The 15,997-nt window shown below is 38.7% G+C and overlaps 1 pseudogene; it reads right to left on the bottom strand.

The window, feature by feature from the left end:
* Positions 1 to 11,939: 11,939 nt before the first annotated feature.
* On the bottom strand, positions 11,940 to 15,175 carry LOC122700251 (annotated as a pseudogene).
* Between the last annotated feature and the right edge of the window lie 822 nt (positions 15,176 to 15,997).

Genomic DNA, 15,997 nt, shown 5'->3' with positions numbered 1-15,997 from the left:
AATAATACAGTTGAATAAAGCGGCATCTTGCCTTATTACAAGTCCTTTACAGTGTGAACCCACATTAAAATATTAGGGAGGTCAGATAGTATTAGAAACAGATTCTTAGATGTAGAAATAAAATGAAAGGGCTTTTATAGATAAACAGAAACTCAGAGGATCAGGACTATTATCAGGATAATATCAAGCCAAAATTGAGTAAGTGAAAATCATAGAATTTTATTAAGAAAAAGGCTTTAAGCTAATTTAGCTCAATAGATATCTGTAATTTATGAGTTTCCTTCTCACCACCCTGACCCTATGTTTCCTAGATATCATATTCCTTGACTACCCAATTTGCAGAAGATAGGGAGCTATGATTTGAAACATTTTAATCTGTGAACAAAGGGTGCCTCAAGCTTTGTCTACTCATAAGTGGTGAAGAGGAAAGACTTGTTTATCAAATGGATTTCAGCACAGTGTGCAACCGTCCTGATTTCCCTGATACAGTAAGTTAACTGAGACACAGTTAACCAGTTTACTAGTTACAATTAGTATATGGAATGGAGTACCATTTATTTGGGATTTCTCCTCCTTAAATATCTTGTAACTTAAGTTCATAAATTACAATTCACATTGAATGCATTATTTTAAAAGCATGTCAGTAATCTTAAGTTTTTTTCATTTATTTTTATTAGTTGGAGGCTAATTACTTTACAATATTGTAGTGGTTTTTGCCATACATTGACATGAATTATGGAATATTATGGAAATAAATATTTTTGGCCACACCACATGCATGCAGCATCTTAGTTCCCCAACCATGGATTGAATACATGCCTCATGCAGTGGAAATGTTGAGTCTTAACGACTGGACTGCCAGGAAATTTCCAGGAAAAATTATTTTTGAAAGAAACCTGGACAACAGTAGTCATTCAGTAAATGTCAACTGGGTAAATTAATTAATCCACTCTAATCATTGTGTTTCTACCTATATTAGATTATTGTCACATCATGCATTCAGTCATGAACATGTCTGACACTGAAAACAAAATTCTTCGAGATGAGAGTATAATATGTGCTAAGCACTGCTCAACTAAATTTACATTTTTCTAGTTCTATTAATTCCTATTGTAAGAGATATAGCAATAATAATTATTATACTATTAATATAGTTTAGAATTTTCTTCCACATTTAGGCCAAATCAGAGAAATATATATCAACATTGTTGTTGTTCTTCAATCACTAAGTCATGTCCAACTCTTTGCAACCCCATGGACTACAGCATGCCAGGCTTCCCTGTCCTTCACTATCTCCCAAAGTTTGCTCAAACTCATGTCCATATCAACATGAAGTGAAAAGAAAAAAAATAAACATACAGAAAAAAAATAATATTCTTTTAGATATAAATGGAAAGCAAATTTCCTGAACAAAACAAAAAATTGTTTTATACTATAGTAGGACACGACTGAAGTGACTTAGCAGTAGCAGCAGTAGCAGCAGAGTTTTAGTTCGATTCAAGTTAAAGAGTTCAGGACAAAATTCAAACTAGATTTTGCTTACTTATTCCTACATGTTGACATAGAAATAGTGTTGCAAATGAGCTTTTTTGGTTCCTTTTGTCAATTCAACACAAATGAAACTTAGGTAATATTAACATCTATGTGTTACTACATGTCAGATAGTATTCTACATATTTTATATCCATTAACTCATTTTATCCCTCAAACAGCCCCATAAGGTGGGCACTCTTACTAGGCATATTTTATAGAAATTGAAGATACAGAAACTTAGTAACCTTCCCATAGTCACACACTGTTTGAAGTGGCAGCACTAGGATTCAAATTGCTACAGTATGGCTCCAGAATCCATCCTGTGATCTACCTAAGTGGAATTGGAGAAGTGAACAATTTTTTATATAATTTAGATCCAAACTTCAGCCTTGCCTTGGGTAGATGGATATCATAGGTGAAATATATCTGTATTCAGATTTTCAGTTAATATAAGAATCTTTTAAAGAGAATATAAGAGTGCTTTGTTGAGATCATTAATTAGATTTTAAAAAACTAAGAATGACATGAATAATGAATTCCTTGTAGCCTTAAATGGAAAAATACTTATTCACAGGTCTTTTGAAATGTTATCCAAGTGTAAGGTTAAAATCAAGAAAAGTGGTCTAAGATGACAGTCTAGAATTGAATCATGGATTATTTTGCCAAACTTAATCAGAAAAAAACTATTATATCTGCATGGAAGAGGCATTAATGATAAAGAGAATGATCACCTGCAAAACCATTCCAGTCAGGAAAGCTGCATTAACCATTCTGAAGGATTCATACGACTTAACACAATTGGTTGCCCGACCTGGAGCACAATATTTAAAACATTTTTTCCCATTCTGAATACACAAAGAGTGATAGAAGAGTTAGAGGGATACTCTGGTAATTAAATACCAGTTTTAACTCCTCCATTGTAAAACACAGGCAGAAACTTTTAAATATCATTGAGGCAAAGATAAAAATCATTTTAAAGGAATTTAAATACAAAAGTCCTGAAGTTCAAATGTTCAACACAAACTTTGAAGTTTTGAATAGTTTCACTTATTTTTTTTTAAATGAGGGAATGTATTTTAAACTTTATGATGACTTGAGGACTGTTTTGTTTGTAAATTGAAGGGGTAAAGCACAGAGGTATATTAAACATTAATTGTTGAGAGGAGAGATAAATTGGTGAAATAGATATTTTAACTAGTAATTTTAGTTACTAAAATCACACTTCAAATAGTATGCAGTTCAGTTCAGTCGCTTAGTTCAGTTCAGTCAGCCCATGGACTGCAGCACACCAGGCTTCCCAGTACATCACCAACTCCTGGAGCATGCTCAAACTCATGTCCATTGAATCAGTGATGACATCCAACCATCTCATCCTCTGTAATCCCCTTCTCCTCCTGCCTTCAATCTTTCCCAGCATCAGGGTCTTTTCCAATGAGTCAGTTCTTCGCATCATGTGGCCAAAGTATTGGAGCTTCAGCTTCAGCATTATTCCTTCCATTGAATATTTAGGATGATTTCCTTTAGGATTGACCAGTTCAATCTCCTTGCAGTCCAAGGGACTCTCAAGAGTCTTCTCCAACACCATAGTTAGAAAGCATCAGTTCTTTGGCACTCAGCTTTCCTTATGGGCCAGCTCCATACATGACTCACATCCATACATGACTACTGGAAAAACCATAGCTTTGACTAGATGGACCTTTGTTGGCAAAGTAACATCTCAGCTTTTTTATACGCTGTCTAGGTTGGTCATAGCTTTTCTTCCAAGGAGGAAACATCTTTTACTTTCATGGCTGCAGTCACCATCTGCAGTGATTTTGGAGCCCAAGAAATTAAAGTCTCTCACTGTTTCCACTGTTTCCCCATCTATTTGCCTTGAAGCGATGGGCCCAGATGCCATGACCTTCATTTTTTGAATGTTGAGTTTTAGGCCAGCTTTTTCACTCTCCTCTTTGACTTTCATCAAGAGGCTCTTTAGTTCCTCTTCACTTTCTGCCATAAGGGTGGTGTCATCTGCATATTTGAGGTTATTGATATTTCTCCCAGCAATCTTGATTCTGGCTTGTGCTTTATCCAGCCTGGGATTTCACATGATGTACTCTGCATATATGTTAAATAAGCAGGGTGACAATATACAGCCTTGACATACTCCTTTCCCAATTTTGAACTAGTCCATTGTTCCATGTCCAGTTCTAACTGTTGCTTCTTGACCTGCATACAGATTTCTTAGGAGGCAGGTAAGGTGGTCTAGTATTCCCATCTCTTTAAGAGTTTTTCCAGAGCTTGTTGTGATCTATACAAAGGCTTTGGCATAGTCAATAAAGCAGATGTTTTTCTGGAACTCTCTTGCTCTTTCCACGATCCAACGGATGTTGGCAATTTGATCTCTGGTTCCTCTGCCTTTTCTAAAACCAGCTTGAACATCTGGAAGTTCTCTGTTCACATCACGTACTGTTGAAGCTTAGTTTGAAGAATTTTGAGCATTACTTTGCTAGCATGTGAGATAAGTGCAATTGTGCAGTAGCTTGAACATTCTTTGGCATTGCCTTTGAGATTGGAATGAAAACTGACCTTTTCCAGTCCTGTGGCCACTGCTGAGTTTTCCAAATTTGTTGGCCTGTTCCGTGCAGCACTTTCACAGCATCATCTTTTAGGATTTGAAATAGCTCTACTGGAATTCCGACACCTCCACTAGCTTTGTTCATAGTGATGCTTCCTAAGGCCAGTTTGACTTCACACTCCAGGATGTCTGACTGTAGGTGAGTGATGATCATACCTGTGGTTATCTGTGTCATTAAGATTTTTTTTTTGTTTAGTTCTTCTGTGTATTCTTGCCACCTCTTCTTAATATCTTCTGCTTCTGTTAGGTCCATACTGTTTCTGTCCTTTATTGTGCCTATCTTTGCATGAGATGTTCCCTTGTTACCTCTCATTTTCTTGAAGAGGTCTCTAGTGTTTCCCATTCTATTGTTTTCCTCTATTTCTTTGCATTTATCACTTAGGAAGTCTTAATTGTTTGTCCTTGCTATTCTTTGGAACTCTGCATTTAGGTGGGTATCTTTCCTTTTCTCCTTTGCCTTTTACTGCTGTTCTTTTCTCAGCTATTTCTAAGGCCTCCTTAGACAACCGTTTTGCCTTTTGCATTTCTTTTTCTTGGGGATGGTTTTGGTCACCACCTCCTGTACAATGTTACAAACCTCCATCTATAGTTCTTCAGGCACTCCATCTGTCAGATCTAATCCCTTGAATCTATTTCTCATTTCCACTGTATAATCATAAGGGATTTGATCTAGGTCATACCTGAATGGTCTAGTGGTTTTCCCTACTTTTTTCAATTTGATTCTGAATTTGGCAATGAGGAGTTCATGATCCGAGCCACAGTCAGCTCCCAGTCTTGTTTTTGCTGACTGTATAGAGCATCCTCATCTTCATCTGCAAAGAATATAATCAATCTGATTTTGGTATTGACCATCTGGTGATGTCTATGTATAGAGTCATCTCTTTTGTTGTTGAAGGAGGGGGTTGGCTGTGACCAGTGCGTTCTTTTGGCAGAACTCTGTTAGCCTTTGCCCTGCTTCATTCCAAGGCCAAACTTGTCTGTTACTCCAGGTATCTCTTGACTTCCTAGTTTTGCATTCCAGTCCCTATATGATGAAAAGGACATCTTTTTCAGGTGTTGGTTCTAGAAGGTCTTGTAGGTCTTCATAGAACCCTTTAACTTCATCTTCTTTGACATTAGTGGTTGGGGCATAGACTTGGATTGTTGTAATACTGAATGGTTTGCCTTAGAAACAAACAGAGATCATTCTGTCATTTTTGAGATTGCACCCAAGTACTGCATTTCAGACTCTATTGTTGACTATGAGGGCTACTCCATTTCTTCTAAGGGATTCTTGCCCACGGTAGTAGATGTAGTGGTCTTCTGAATTAAATTCACCCACTTTGGTCCATTTTAGTTCACTGATTCCTAAAATAGTATTCTTCAAATAGTATTACTTCCAAATATTAAGCTAGCATTGATAATGTGTATGTGTGAGCACATGTGTGCTTAGTCGCTCAGTTGTGTCTGACCATTTGTGACTCCATGGACTGTAACCTGCCAAGCTCCTCTGTCCATGGAATTTTCCAGGCAAAAAAACTGGAGTGGGTTGCCATTTCCTTCTCCAGGGGATCTTCCCAAACCAGGGATGAAGCCCATGGCTGTTGTATCTCCTGCACTGGTAGGCAGATTCTTTACCACTGAGCCACCTGGGAAGCCCAGTATTGATAATGGAATAATGGATTATTATAAATGGTTTGTGGCTTTTACTAGAAAATTCTTATAAAAGGAATTATCTTTTGAAATTGTCTATTACATACACAAATAAATTAGATACATCAGCTGCCCATTCAAGTAAAATAACTGTAAAGCAAACAATACTGCTCACAGATGATAGCAAACTAAAATTTAGTATCTGCTATCCCTCCAAACTAAACCTAAAAGATGTTTTCAAGAATCACACTAATTGAAATGCAAATTTAGAAAGGAGATATTTGAATAGAGTGTTTGGCCTTAGAAGTTTGTGATGAAATCCAATATAATTACTAATAATTCCTTGTATTACATGCTAAATTAAAAAACCGTGTTTGTATGTTTAATGTATCAAAATATTCAAATATTTGTCAGTTTTTGGGAGCCCTTCCACTTTGTTGTTATTTTCCAGGATTGTTTTGGCTATTCTGGGTCCCTTGATTTCCAAGTGAATTTTAGCTTCAATTTTCCAATTTTTGCAAAAAAAAAAAAAAAGCCTGCTGGAATTTTGATAGGGATTCAATTGAATCTGTAAACCAATTTGGGCACATTTACCATCTTAACAATGTAAATCTTCCAACTCATGAACACTTTCCATTTACTTATATTTTCTTTAATTTCTTTCATTGATGTTTTGTAGTATTTGGCATACAAGTCTTGAACTTATTAAATTTATTCCAAAGTACATTATTATTTCTGATGCTATTGTAAATGGAATTGCTTTTCTCATTTCATTCTGGCCTGTCCAATGCTAGTGTATAGAAATACTATTGATTTTTGTATATTGATCTTGTATCCTTTGCTGAATGCATCTATTAATTTTAGTTTTTGTGTGTGTGTGGATTACTTAGGATTTTCTATATGCATGATCATGTCACCTGCAGAGATACTTTTACTTCATTTCCAATCGGAATAATTTCATTTCTTGTCATATTGATCTGGCTAGAACTTCCAGTACAGTGTTAAATAGAAACAGTTGGCGGGAACAGCCTTGTTTTGTTTCTGGTCTTATGGAGAATGCTTTCAGTCTTTCTCCATTACATGTGAAGTTAGACTTTTATAGTTGCAGTTTATCACGTGGAGGATGGTCCCTATTATTTAGTTTCATGAGTGTTTCTCAACCAACATTTCAATCAAATCCCACTTGCTTATGGTGTATAATCCTTTTTACATGTTGCTGGAGTCAGTTTGCTAATATTTTGTTGAGGATTGTTTGCATCTATATTTACACGGGATGTTGGTATTTAATCTTCTTGTATTATCTTTGTCTGGTGCTGACCTCATAGAATTAATTTGGAAGTGATCCCTGCTCTTTTTTTAATTACAAGTTTGTGAAGGATTGGTGTTAATTCTTTAAATGTTCAGTAGGATTCACCAGTGAAGCCATCTGGTCCTGGGCTTTTCTTTGTGAAAAGTTTTTAAATTACTGACTAAATCTTGTTGAATAGAATGAAAACTTTAGGAGGAAGAGCTCCATTTCCCCAGAGATAAAGACATTTAAAGGGAAAAAACTCAAAATGACAATATTTACAGAAGACCGTTTTAATTTTTGATAAACCTCTAATCTTTCTAGAAGTTGAGTTTTCATCAGTCTTTCCTCATGGACAGACCATATTAGTTGGAAATGATTGACTTAAAAAAATGTGAACCTCCCCCCCAAAAATGTGAACCCATTTATCTCTGATATTCGAGTCAGAAACTTCTCATATTAATAATTCTGGAACTAAGTCCCGGTGATGTTGATACCTCCAGAATGCTCAGAAGATGGCCTTATGAGCAGCAGTTCACTGAAGGCTCTGTGTTGATCCTCTACATCATTCAGCATCATTGAATACGAGCAAAGAGAATTGAGAGGAAGATGGCTAAGTCAAATCAGTGATCAAGAGAGTAGAACATGTGTTGACTGGAGTAAACTTCTGTAGGTAGTTAAAGGAAGAGTAGGGCTGGGATAGGTCCTAGACGGGTAAGCCTGACTATGCCAAATAGAAGGTGGCTTCTTCACAAGATGGCTTGTGCCTTGCTATGTCTGTTTTTTTAGGATCTTAGGTATGTCTTGGTACTCCATACTTCCAGGTTGTGGGTCCACATGCTAAACATTAAGTACTTTAAATCTCTGAATCATTGATAAGATAGTCATGAGTTCTAGCTCAAGTCACCATCTAGAATTCTACCTTATTCTACCTGGTACCAACTCAGTATACAATATAGGATTGCTCAGCAGTGGGTTTTATCATCCAGCAAGCTGTGTGCACCATCCAGGACCACCATGGGTAGCACTATTTCATGCATATTAATCAAGACCATGTTTTCCCCCTGTAGGTAATTCTGATGTATCAATTACTTCAGTTACAATTAATTTTCCTCAAAATCAGCTTTACTCTATATCAGCACACTCTGAAGATTGAAAAGTAAATGATATCTCCGTGAGCTCTCATGTCTATCATCTTATCAGACCCCATGACAGCCAAGAAGCAGAGGGTGACAGTCCCTAAGATTTTGCTTCATAGAGCAAATACAGAGCAGTACCACCCAAGGGAGACTGGGGCTCAGCTCAAACACATCATTAAGTGTTGACCCAGAACTTCCGCCTGTTTCACAGAGTTGAGCTAAGCTCCTTAATTAAGGCTTTCATTTGTAGAGCCTGAGGCTGTAACCACCTGCGATTCCAAAAGCAGTACTGGTATGGGGGAGCCCTCCAATAGAACATGAATTCTCAATAAACTATCACAAACTAACAAAGAATTAGTGTGAAAAACAGACTTAAATAAAAGAAGGTACATATAAGAAAGAGAGTGGAACAATATGGAAAGAACTTCAAAGTAAAAGATTTAATTTCCTTCAACAAAAAAGAAAGAAATGGTAATTGTAAAAAACAAAACAAATTGCTGTGAAAACCTGTCAAATAGAAATTTTTTGGAGGAAAAAAAAACTATAGTTACTTTAAAAATTCAGTATACTGGATAAATCTTAGGTTTGGGTCTAGCAAATTATTAAAATATCAAGAATAAAGAAAAAATCTTAAATCTTAAAGGAGTTTACAGATAAAAGAATGCAAACTAGAGTGATACTCTTCATCAACAGTTTTGAATACCAAAAGAGGAAAAGGAAAATTAGTTTACATTTTAAAATCTATCAGCAACTAAGCTATTGGCAAAGAATATGAGGATCAGACATAGAAATAACTCTGAACTATGACTAATATGTTGCAAGCTTTAAAATGTTTAAGTCTAAGAAGAAAAATGGAGTAGTGGGATGTATTTTTTAAAACTGTCACTTTAAAAAGTCCTCATTTACAAGGAAGCCATATGTAAGGATTAAGGAAGATTTAGTAAAAGTACAGTAAGTTACTTCACTAGTTTTAATGAATGATATTTGAATATAGTCTTTTAACAACTACATGAAAGTTTAAAGTTCATTTTCATCTCTTTACTTTTCAGGGTTAAAAAAACTAGTTTAGAACATCAGTAAGAGGTCAATCTGGAAATAATTCACTAATGAATTTTTCCATCCTCTTAGAAGAAAATTCTAGAAAAATTATGTAGAAAGTCATCACTTTTACCTTGTGCCAGACTTTCACTTGGGCTTCCCAGGTGGTACAGAGGTAGAGAATCCGTCTGCCAACACAGGGGACACAAGAGACATGGGTTCGATTTCTGGGTTAGGAAGAGCCCCTGGAGTAGGAAATTGCAACCCACCCCAGTATTTTTGCCTGGAAAATTCCATGGACAGAGGAGCCTGGTGGGCTACAGTGCATGAGGTCACAAAAAGTCAGACACAACTGCATACACACACACACGGACTTTCACTTTAGGGGATTCCAAAAAGTAGTAATGATAGTATTATACATATAGTGCCTTCTCTGTCATGTACTTAATAAAATTTCCAGATAAAGAAGTTTCTGAAAGTTTTTCTCAAATAAAAGGGTAAAAAGGTTCCCAGTAGCCAAGAAAAAAAAGCAACTTTGAATCAACAGTAAGGTATAATTGTTAACTATCTTCAAATGTAGTCCACATGATCTTTCCCAAAGGCTTTACTAAATTCTGATCACTTTCTCAACAATACGTGAATTCAGTGCACCCAACATCAACTAAAATATTATTAGGCATCTATACTTATTATTTCAGAGTCTAAATGACTCCTCAGTTATATAATCCCTACAACTTGGGTCCCAAATCATATACCATATTTGCCAAAAAACAATGGGCCTATCTTCCGCAGTTGAAAACTTCCCTGGATTTGACATGACCTGAGACTCAGCCAGTCAAATAAAGAGAAGTTTGATCAAAATTACCTTTTCTCTAATCTTCATGAAAACTCAGCTTATGAAAAGAAGAAAAAAAAAATCTGAGCAAGGAGCCTGATCCAGACATCTGTATAAAGTATTTAATGAGTGCAGGGAAATACTATGTTTCCTCTGATTATTAAGGATTCATGTATCTGATTCTCAGCTATATAAGATAACACCATTTTAACATGATTATAACTTAACATGATTACAACTTTACGTGATTGCAGACATGTCATTAGGGTTTTTTATTTTGAGCTGTAATTGAGATATAACACTATGTTAGTTTCAGGTGTGACATAATGATTTGCTATTTGTGCATACTGCAAATGATCACATGAGTGTAGTTAACATCTAGTTAACATTCTCTTTTTAGAATTTTCAAAATCTTTGAGAAACTTATTTCTTCTAATCATGAATATTCAATTCCTGGAAAGTTCTATCGTTCTGGATGAGAAAATGTCTAGGAGGAGAAATCTTATTTTTTTCCTAATCAGATTCTTTAATTGGGGAATAAATATTTTGTTACATAAAAATAAGTTTTTTCTTTTTCATTCAAAATAGACATAAAAATTGGTGTTTGGTTGTTTCCAGATTTTAGTCTTAGCTAATTTAGACTTTCATAAGGATATTACGCTTTCATTAGAACTTCCCACTCTTCTAATCTTCTTTTTATTACTCTACAGGAACTATTGTAGAATGCTGATGTAGATGGGCAGTGTTTATCCCAGAAGGACCACACATAATTCTAAGTCATGTCAGGTTCAAATCAGAAAAAGGGAACTAGGAGAGGAAACAAAGAAAATATTTCCTTAATACATCACCATATAAATGCCATAGATATTAATTTTTAAAAAGTAGGATTGGATGGAACATCACTTTTACTATAAAGCACTTAGTGTGTATACATGTACTTCCTGAAAGCTGTGGTACATATACACAATGGAATATTACTCAGCTATTAAAAAGAACACATTTGAATCAGTTCTAATGAGGTGGATGAAACTGGAGCCTATTAAACAGTGAAGTAAATCAGAAAAACACTAATGCGGTATATTAACACATATATATGGAATTGAGAAAGACGGTAACAACAACCCTATATGTGAGACAGCAAAATAGACATATAAAGAACAGACTTTCGGACTCTGTGGGACAAGGCAAGGGTGGGATGATTTGAGAGAGTAACATTACCATATGTGTATACTGCCATATGTGAAATAGATCACCAGTCCAAGGTCCATGTATGAAACAGGGCACTCAAAGCTGCTACACTGGGACAACCCAGAGGGATGGGATGGGATGGGGAGGGAGGTTGGGAGGGGGGTTCTGGATGGGGGGACACATGTACACCCATGGCTGATTCAGGTCAATGTATGGAAAATACCACCACAATATTGTAAAGTAATTAGCCTCCAATTAAAATAAATAAATTTTTTAAAATGGCCCTCAGGTTGATAATATTTACACCTCAGAAGTTATAAAACAAATTGTCTTTCCACCAGATGCCTTACTGTTTTTACACCAAATGGGAAAGCACAATCAGTTGTTCAAAATGTCTTAGGTTTAATTTTCTGTCATGCATCATAAACAAACACTTTAGGCAAATTAAGTAATCTGCCTTATTAACCTATATTTTTGTTCATTTCTGCCCAATATAAGCATATGTAATATTGAAATATTAATTGCAATTGTCAAAACAGAAAATTATAAGTTTTGATTACTAAGCCTCTGGAAGACAATACAGTTTAAAATAATACATTTTAAAGAAAACAGACTTTTATCTATACATTTCATTAACCACAGACAAAGATGCTTTAGGGCTATTATAAAGGAATATTACCTGACTTATTCAACAGGGTAAGTTGTAAGATTGGTGGTTCAGAACTCTACACTGCTTTGGATATAGAATTTGAAATAACTACCTTAAATAAGCCTACATGGAATCACCGTTAAAACATAATGCATTTATTTTTAATCACCAATTAGAAAAAGAGGCATTAAGATCAGATTGAAAAGATAGCGAGCAGATGAAAAACGGAGAACTTTCAAGGATTAACTAAATAGAAAGCAAAATCAATATATAAACAAAATATTGTATCAACTGAAGAGCCTTGATTTTTTAAAATTTTTTTTTATTTTTTGAAGAGCCTTGATTTAAAAGAAAGCATTCTGTCTCGCTGTATCCTGCATACTGCCACTTGTCTCGCTGTAGCTCACTGAATCCAGGGTAGGCAAGGTGTGAACGGAGTGGGGAAGGTGGAAGAAGCTGCGAGGAGGCATAGGAACCGTAGACATTCTTTATTCACCGTGCATTGAAGGCAGACATGATTTACTCTCTTAATAGCCTACACAGCAGCAACTACAACGACTCAACTCGACTTGTCCCAGTAACTCAGGTGGTGCGTATATAGGGCATTGCGCCTGCGCGGTGCTACAAATGAGTTCAGCTGTAATATAACTAGGTATTTTTAAAAGCTGGGTGAGAACCAGAGGCCGTGGGGTGAGGGTCTGATCACCGCCATCTTAGCCAATTTGCTCCTTCCCTACGCATTCGTAGTCAAAAAACTTTTTGACTCTAATGTTAATGAAACCTACGGCTATTCTTGCAATTGCAGGTCTGCGCTACTCCTGCCCAGTGTCTTGAATTAGACTACTAGCAAGAATCGGTTTCAAGAATTTAAGCTCATTTAACCCCGAGCCTCCCGTCAAGCACACCTCGTACTGGTAGCTCTGCGACAGGGTCCCCGTGCCGCTGACGTCCACCAGGTGGCCTGGGAAGTGGCCCTTGGGCACCGGGCAGCGACCCGCCGAGACCACCACGAACACCAGCACCGAGAAGAGGAAGAGCGACGACACCGACGCCAAGGCCACCACCAGGTAGACGGTGAGCGGGTCGGCCGGCGCCGCGGCCGCCGCTTCCGCTTCCGGGGGCGGCAGGTAGGGCTGCGAGAAGCCGTCCACCAGCAGCACGTGCAGCGTGACGCTGGCCGACAGCGGCGGCTCGCCGTTGTCCTTGACCAGCACCACCAGCCGCTGCTTGGGCGCGTCGCGCTCGCTCAGCAGCCGCGCCGTGCGCACCTCGCCGTTGTGCGCCCACACGCCGAACAGCCCGGGCTCCGTGGCCTTGAGCAGCTGGTACGACAGCCAGGCGTTCTGGCTCGCGTCGCCGTCCACCGCCACCACCTTGGTCACCAGGTAGCCGGGCTCGGCCGCCCTGGGCACCAGCTCGGTGCAGGGCGCCGAGGCGTTCTGCAGCGGGTAGAGCACGAAGGGCGCGTTGTCGTTGGCGTCCTCCACGAGCACGCGCACCAGCGCCTGGCTGCTGAGCGCGGGCGAGCCGCGGTCGGCGGCGGCCACGCGGAACTCGAAGGCCCGCAGGGCCTCGTAGTCCAGGGACGTGAGGGAGAAGAGGTGGCCGTTGTCGGGGTTGATGGACACGAGGGAGGCGAGGGGCAGGTGCGGGTCTGGCGGCGGCAGCAGCGAGTAGGTGACCTGGGCGTTGGCGCCCGTGTCTGTGGCGCTGACGGTGCCGATGTGCAGGGCGGGGCTGCTGTTCTCGCGGACCCACAGGGTGTAGGAGGTCTGGGTGAAGGCGGGGGCGTTGTCGTTGATGTCGGACACCAGCACGGTTATGTTGTACTAGGTTTTCAGTCTGGGGGTTCCCATGTCAGTGACCGTGATGGTGATGTTATATTCGGATCTTGCTTCTCGGTCCAGGGCTGTGTTTGTGATTAAAGTAAAAAAGTTTTTAACAGAGGGTTTAAGAATGAAAGGAAGATCCTCTTGGATGGAGCAAGCCATCCTTCCATTGTCTCGAGTCAGTGTCTGAAACGCTGAATATAGCAATTATGGTCTCCCAGCAAATTTTCTAGGATTGCATTGAAAAGAGTTGATATGGTCAGTTCCGGAGGGTTGTCATTCAAATCCATCACTTGAACAAGTACCACACAACTTCCAGAAAGGCCCCCACCATCTGTCGCCTGAATATTTAATAGGTGTGTATAGATTAATCCACTTCCCGTATTAAAAGGATTTCTCCCGATTTTGCGTTTATTTGAAATGTCTTGCAAATATCTTCAGGTGCTTGCGAAAATACATGAGGTATTTCTCCATTGGCTCCAATATCTAAATCTCTGGCAGAGAAGATGGCAGCCTGGAATCCATGTGGTGGTGTTCCAGGACTTGCACCTCATAGTGCAGCTTTGCAAACTCAGGGGCATTATCACTGATGTCTAATCAGACCTGGGTGGAATCCCGCCGTCCAGTGCTGTGAGGGTTAATCTGATCTCAGGCTGTTCCTCTCGATCCAGTGCTTTGTCCAGCACTGGCTGTGGTAATATTGTGCCCTTGGAACTGTCTTGTAATTTAAGATGGAAATGGGAATTGGGGCTGACTGTATAACTTGGAAACTGTTGATTCCTACATCTAAGTCCAGGGCACACTCTATTTGGGAAGTAGTTCCTGGAGTGATACTTTCTGAAATTTTCAACATTATTTGTCTAGGAAAACTGGGGAATGATCATTTATGTCCCTAATCCATATCTCAGCCTGGAAAAACTGCAAGGGATTGTCCAGTAATATCTGGAAAGGTAGTACACAGGGTTCTGTAAGGCCACACAGCTCCTCCCGGTCCTGTTTCTCATTTAACAAATCCCCGGTCTACCTATCAAAATGGAAACGCTTTTTTTCCCCCCGAATTCGGAAACAACCCTGGGGCCCGCGCAGCTAGATCATCTACCCCCAGTCACAGGTCTTTCAATAGACTGGCCACAAAGGAGCCACTGTCCATTTCCTCAGCCAGTGGCTAATGCCTAGGCTCAGAACCAGCCTGAGTTATGCCCAGCAAAACAAGGAATATCAAGACTTGCCTTTGTTTCAGAAAGCGTTCCATTCTCTCTCCTGCCTTCATTGCTTTCTGGTTTCCCAGATGACTTGACCCAGCTCAGATTCACATTGTCGCTGATCTGTCTCCCAGTATCACTCAGATCCTGGGGTAAATGGAGATGTCTAGGGCCCTAATTTCCTCGAGCAGCTGCCTTAAAAAGCCTCCCCTTCGTGCTTGCTTCTTAAGCAGAACATCGCTAGAGAAGCACAGGCTGATAGCTTGCTTTCTTCTACTTCTAATGCTGCAGCGCCACCCCGCGTCCTTTCCGAGTGTTTTATTTTCTGCACAATATTTAGGAAATCCCAGTCCTTTATTTTGAGACTGATGGCATTCAAATGGAATATTTTCAAGTAGTGTCTCTTAATGTACTGAAACAATAATTCCAAATTATTTAAAATCTAGTCCCTAATAATTTTTGTTAATTATCCTTTCGTTATCCTTCCCCAATTTTCTTTAACTTAAGTAAGAATTTAAGTTAACTCCTGGAGTTGTTGATGGACAGGGAGGCCTGGCCTGCTGCAGTCCATGTGGTCACAAAGAGTCGGACATGAGTGAGTGACTGAACTGTACTGAACTAAATAAGAATTCATATTCACTGAATTCCTTTTACAAATGCACTTATTTTTTTAGCCACTTGATATAAGGAATATAATATAAAATTTGTTTTTTTTTAAACCAAGTTTCATGATTGTATTGGATGTTGCATCTATTTATTCTGGAATGGTCTACTGTATTTTATTGATATTGAATATTTTGAAGTATCCAGATCAGTTGTCTTGTAGGTTAATAAAAAGATAAAAATAGGCAAGGTGTCCGTGCTTGTTGACTATAAATAAACAATTATTTATGCTTCAGAACAAAAGAAGACACTAGTGAAGTTAGAGCAATAAAACAACTATATGTTATTCGGAAAGGGGATGTTTTTCTCTACTTTTTACCCAGAGCCAAAAATAAAGAACGCCAAGGGCGATAGCTATCTCCACCTGCTGTCTTGTTTTCAGCT

Source organism: Cervus elaphus, chromosome 9 (genome assembly GCF_910594005.1).
Source record: "Cervus elaphus chromosome 9, mCerEla1.1, whole genome shotgun sequence".
Taxonomy (NCBI): domain Eukaryota; kingdom Metazoa; phylum Chordata; class Mammalia; order Artiodactyla; family Cervidae; genus Cervus; species Cervus elaphus.
Note: the sequence above shows the minus strand (reverse complement) of the source record. Positions and strands in the feature narration are given on the sequence as shown.